Here is a 6,159-nt window from a genome sequence, read left to right as displayed (position 1 = left end):
TGATGCAGAAAGGGCAAAGAGCTTCCATATAATGTTTCTGGTTTGTATTTGGAAAGAAACATGCTAATGTGCTCATTCCACTGAATTCATTAATAAGGAAGGAAGAAGTTAGGCATCTGCTAGGGATAAGGTTTTTCAAAATGATCAAGTTTGGATCATTCACACCTGAAATTCGATAAAGAAAATCCCTTTGGCTGCAGCACTTCACATACACTAACCAGCTTTTGAAATGAATTTTGGAGTGCTGGGGAAATTGCAGAAGCAGGAAAGCTGTGAATAGCTTACAAGTATTTGAAAAGGACTTGTAGCTAAATGGCCTGTTAACCTGACTCGAGCTCTGGGTGAAATAGTGGGAAAGGGCAAAGGATTTCGGTGGTAACGAATTAAATTATAGGAATGCAATTAATGCTGATTGGCGTGATTTTATAGAAAATAGGCCTGATTTAATTCTTCAAGAAATTACAGATGTAATCATACTGCGTAGCTATCGTATGCTTTAAGTGCTGGAAGAGGTTCAGCTAGCACGTTATACTACTAGTCATTTAAAATAAGTAGCACTGTAGCACATACAATCTATAGGCGATTAATTAGAATCTGAAACTGATGGTTTTGAAAAATAATGCCACTGAGAAATAATAATCCCATGAAGGTGTTTACAACTGTGTCTTCCAAAGAAGAGCACTCAAGCGAAATGAGGCTGGTTTTATGTATAACCTGGACTTAAAGGGGTCTGGGCATGTTTAGTTTGGAGAAGAGGAGCTGGGCATGTTTAGTTCGGAGAAGAGGAGGCTGAGGGGGGACCTCATTGCCCTCTACAACTACCTGAAAGGAGGTTGTAGAGAGGTGGGTGTTGGCCTCTTCTCCCAAGGGAATAATGACAGGACCAGAGGAAATGGTGTAAAGTTGTGGCAGGGGAGGTTTAGGTTAGATATTAGGAAGAATTACTTTACTGAGAGAGTGGTCAGGCACTGGAACAGCCTGCCCAGGGAGGTGGTGGAGTCGCCATCCCTGGAGGTATTTAAGAAACGTGTAGACGTGGTACTTCAGGGCATGCTCTAGTGCCCGAGATTGTTGGTTTGTGTCTGTTTGTGGGTGGGTGTGGGGTGTGGTTGTGGGTGGTTTTTTTGTTTTGGTTTTGGTGTTCTGGGATTTTTTTTTTGTTTTGTTTTGGTGTCTTTTTTGTTTTTGTTTTTGGTGGGTTTTTTTTTTGTGGGGGGTTTTTGGGTTTTTTTTGTTGGTTGGACTCGATGATCTCAAGGGTCCCATCCAACCAAAATATTCTGTGATTCTGTAAATATAAACTCACCACCAATAAAATATGCAGATAACACAGAGACTGACAGCACAATAGATAACGATGCTGAAGTCACACAGAGTAACATGGATAGTTTGGTAAACAGAACGAACACACGCAATTAGCTCCTGTCTTAATATTCACATGCAAAGCTGTATATCTCAAAAAATGCAGTTTATAAGTGTGGGGGAGAGGACAGCATCCTTGAAAACAGAAACTTTGAAAAGTACTCATAAATCATCTTGAGCAACTGAGTCAACATGGACTTCTAGTGTGAGGTGTGAGGTAAAAAGGATTAACAAGGATTTGTAAATCTATTCAGGAAGGCAGTGTGGAGGAGTAGGAAGGCAATTTTACGTTTATTTAAGCACTGATGAAGCCAGCACTAGAATATTGCTTACGAGTCAGGTGTCAGTGTTTCTATCAGTGCAAGAAATGGAGAAGGTGTAAGAAGAAAGCCACGAAGATTATCTGAGCACTGGAAAAATGCCTCACTGTGAAGGGCAGAAAGAATACAATTTGTTAGGCTTACCAAAGAAGAGTCTGAAAGGTAACTTGATTGCAGCACAGATGTAGGAGAACATACCGTGTATGAAAAGGCTTTTTAATCTCAGAGAAGAAAGCATAAGAAAAAACAAGGACTAGACGCTACAGCAAAAACTTTCAAACTATCAATTAGACAAAGATCAGTGTGCCGCTTCGTCAGCAGAACAGGTCTGATGCATCTCCCCTCTTGGAGTCTTCAAACTGAAGCTGAGTTCTTTCCAAAAGTTGGGGTTTTCCTGGTTGGATTATTGGTCTCCGCATCACAGTGTGATGCCTCCCCCTTGTACGTAATACAGTGTAGTTTATTCCTGCACTGTGGGATATTTATTCTATTTTTGCACATAAATAGTATGTCCTTAGAGCTAACGCAAGTATTTTAAAGGTAATGTGTCTAGCATCATTAATTATAAAAGCTGAGGAAAAGTAAGCATATAGCAGTTGCAAAAGGTGTTTTCTGATTACAATTACAAAATGAATATTGTCATATGAGAGGGAACATTTTTTATTATATGAAAAAACCACTAGATGGCACTGAAACATCCCTTTAAAAACCCTCTCACTTCGAATGATAGCCTGGTTATCCATATTTTTAAATCAATACTAAAAGGAATTTATGAACCATAGGATGAAGAATTCAACGGACAAAAATTCCTGATGTTAGGGTGCATTTTCTTTGTTTCTGTTTACTGTACACAATATACCATTCATGGTTTAGTTTATGATGATCTTAATTATCTTAATGCACTTACACGTTTGGCCACTGTGTTTAAGGGAACTTAATCAGCACCAAATTACATCAAATGCTCCTTAGAACACGGAATCGAACACCATTGCAATCCATAGTCTGATTGCTGGCAAGACCTTGTTCTCTTCCTGCTGGAGTAAATTTAGTTGAATAAATTACAGTAATTCTCTATTCTAAAGTGAATCAGAGGCTATGGGCTCCTCTCTCGCTAGGATGTGGCATCAAGACTGCTTGGATATTTGTTAGTAGACAATAACAGGAATTCTTGTTTCAGTAAAGCCCAAGAAATATGCTGTGTACTTATAAAGACCCTTTTGTGGCGTTTTATCCATTTAATAAATTATTTACATGTAAAATTGATCACTATAGAGCTGTTCCTTCCAAACAAGTAGATGTTGTCTTTAAATACTCAAGACATTAAGTGGGAAGAAAGGACTTAGCTCCGACTTCACATTTCCAGAGACATTTTTAAGCTCCTCTGCTCTTCAGGCTGACTGACTTGTGCTGGTGGGAGCGATCACGAGTGGTGAAACCGATAACATCTGGGAATTACGTTATAGGTCTGGTTGAAGAAATGCAGAAGGTATATAGTTAAGTGTAACATATCTAGTGTTTTAAAATTGAAAGCGATGTATTATTATACTATCTGATACAATTTTAGTCAAAAAATAAATGAAATACAAGCTTGTCGTGGATAAGAATCTTGCTGAGAAGGCATTCAAACCCTTCATGTGTCAACAGGTTGACCAGAGGTGACTGTGAGTGTATGGATGTGCCTTGAGTGTGGCCCTTCAGAGAATCACAGCTCACATGTCCCCTAATTGGAACACAAAGTCTGTAAGTGTTTTTGACAGTTTGGGCTTTAGGAGGTTTACCAGTGAGCCAGGTGAGAACTGTCCTTCTGCAGATGAAGGTGTTACTAAATATAATTGTTTTTCAGCCCAGAATATAGATGCTTTGCTACACAAAGAGCTATTAACAGCAGCCTGGTATAAAAATATAGATAGATAGATCCTGTTCTATTACATAGAATGTAAAAAACACCTGACAAACTAGAAAGTTGATAAATTCAGCCCCAAAAATTCACCAAACGAATAAACAAATAATTGCTTAAGTCATTTGGCTGAAGGGCTGAGAAATCCTAGCAGACACAGTGAGAACGATGGGAGTTTGGAAGGTAGGGCTACCACTAGAATGTATAAGCTCTGCACATCAGCTGCAATCAGTAACAGAAGCAGAGCTACTACTTACTTAATAGTCTATTGACAAGTATGGCATAGATCGTTAGACAGCGAATCCGATCCTTTACCCAGTTAACATACAGTAGGATCACATTTAATTTCAGACCAGGGAACTGGAGCTATTTTGCTAGTCTTTTTTTACCCAGTATCTGTTTATTGCATTGTCATCCTAAAAAATAGGTGTGCAGTGTATCTACTGAACCTGTTATCTTTCGCATGGAAATTGCCTGGAGGTGTTTTCTCTTACTAAAAGCTTCAGGACAGGTCCCTATTTATTACTTCAGCTCAGCCAGTGGTACAATCCTTTTTCATATTACAAACTGCCATCAAGCTGAAGACAACTGGTAATCCAGTTGGCTCCCTCTAGACCTGAGCTAGCGTGCTGAGTTACTATGAGTTTAAATTTGGACCAGCATGATGATATAGAGAGATACTGATTGTTTAATCCAAATTTACTCTGGCTGTATGCTATGGGTACCAATTAGAGCAGAAAACATCTAAACCGGTGTAGACACACACGGATATACACATAGAACTCTTCAAAACTCTATTCTATTTAACCCGTGTTATATAGAATCATGGAATGTGTTGGGTTGGAAGGAACCTTTAAAGGTCATCTAGTCCAACCCCCCTGCAGTAAGCAGGGACATCTTTAACTAGATCAGATTGCTCAGAGCCTCATCAAGCCTGACCCTGGCTGTCTCCAGGGATGGGACTCTACCACCTCTCTGGGCAACCTGTTCCAGTGTCTCACCACCCTCATTGTAAAGAACTTTCCTAATGTCTAATCTACACCTACCCTGCTCTAGTTTAAAACCATTGCCCCTTGTCCTGTCGCTACATGTCCTTGCAAACAGTCCCTCCCCATCTCTCCTCTAGGCCATTCCAGGTACTGGAAGGCTGTTATAAGGTCCCCCCGGAGCCTTCTCTTCTCCAGGATGAACAACCCCAACTCTCTCAGCCTGTCTTCATAGGAGAAGTGCTCCAGCCCTCTCATCATCCTCCTGGTCCCCCTCTGGACCCACTCCAACAGAACCATGTCCTTCTTGTGCTGAGGGCTCCAGAGGTGGACACAGTACTCCAGGTGGGGTCTCACATGAGCAGAGTAGAGGGGAAGAATCAACTCTCTTGATCTGCTGGCCATGCTTCTTTTCATGCAGCCCAGGATTCAATATAGTAAGATCTAACTCTACAGTTGATTGAATCTGCAGCACAAATGCAGTGAATGGCAAATCCAAAAGCCGTACTCTCTTTCCTTTTGAAGGACAAAGAAGATCTGTTACAGGTAGGTGGTGGTGCTGGTCAGTCATGGCGGCCTTAGCCAGGGAGATGGTGCTGGAACACATCTTCTCTTTCTGGTCTTCCCTTGTTATCATTCTCGTAGGATCTGTGCCCTCAGGTTCCCACCATACCTTTGTGCCAGGGGTTGGCCTTGTAGGTACTTCTCCTATCCATTTTTGATCCATACAAGTAATTCAGTCACAGGCTTTAAAAACAAATATTCCTTTCCCTTGAGGTCTAATTCTTTTTGGATTAGTCAACTGCCAAACAGTTAAGCTCTATGTAGACAGCCAGCCCTGCAGCTGAAGACTGTCAGTTGCCTCTGTGAGTGAGGACCCCACAAGCTAGATCAGCTGAACGGGGATGTGTGACCTCAAGTGGTATGTTGCCCCGTGTCATACATATGAATTTTTTCTCACCGACTCAGGCTGTCGTTCAGTTACCTTTTTTTTTTTTTGGTGTGACTTAGTAGTTTTTTCTTGCTGTTCTTTGTTTTATAACATTAATTTGGCACTATTGCCAATTCAATCATATTTATGTCAACCGCTTAGAGATAATTTGTGTGGGTACTGTTATACTAGCTAAGTAATTTTATTCTGTGGTCAGATATTGTAGTGGCTTTCTTGCTAGTCTTTGAATTGGCTGTTAATAATATAACATGGAAATGTGGTCACTCAAGTCCTTTTAATAAGAAACAAAATAATTGCATTTTGAGTCCTTTTTTTTTTTTTTTTTTTCTTCTCCCGGTTGTAGCTGTTCCTGGCTTGACGAATAGGTACATATCTGGGTAAATAACATTAGGTCATGATGGGGGCTTCTGACAGAGTTAAGCCATATCTTCACTGTGGTTTGTGTTCTGCCTGCTGGCTTGTTGGCTATTGAGGTTCTTGGGTCTTCTGCTCCTCAGCATGGCCTCTGACCATGACTTTGGCTTAGTATACCTCCCAGTTCCTGACCTTGGCTTGTCCTTCCTCTGCCTCCAAACTCATCAAGGCTGATCTGTAAACTGATAATCTTGTAGATTCAGGGTTTAACAGACCTCCTTTTTTGGG

This window comes from Numenius arquata, chromosome 15 (assembly GCF_964106895.1).
Source record: "Numenius arquata chromosome 15, bNumArq3.hap1.1, whole genome shotgun sequence".
Classification (NCBI taxonomy): Eukaryota; Metazoa; Chordata; class Aves; order Charadriiformes; family Scolopacidae; genus Numenius; species Numenius arquata.
This window is presented reverse-complemented; position numbering follows the sequence as displayed.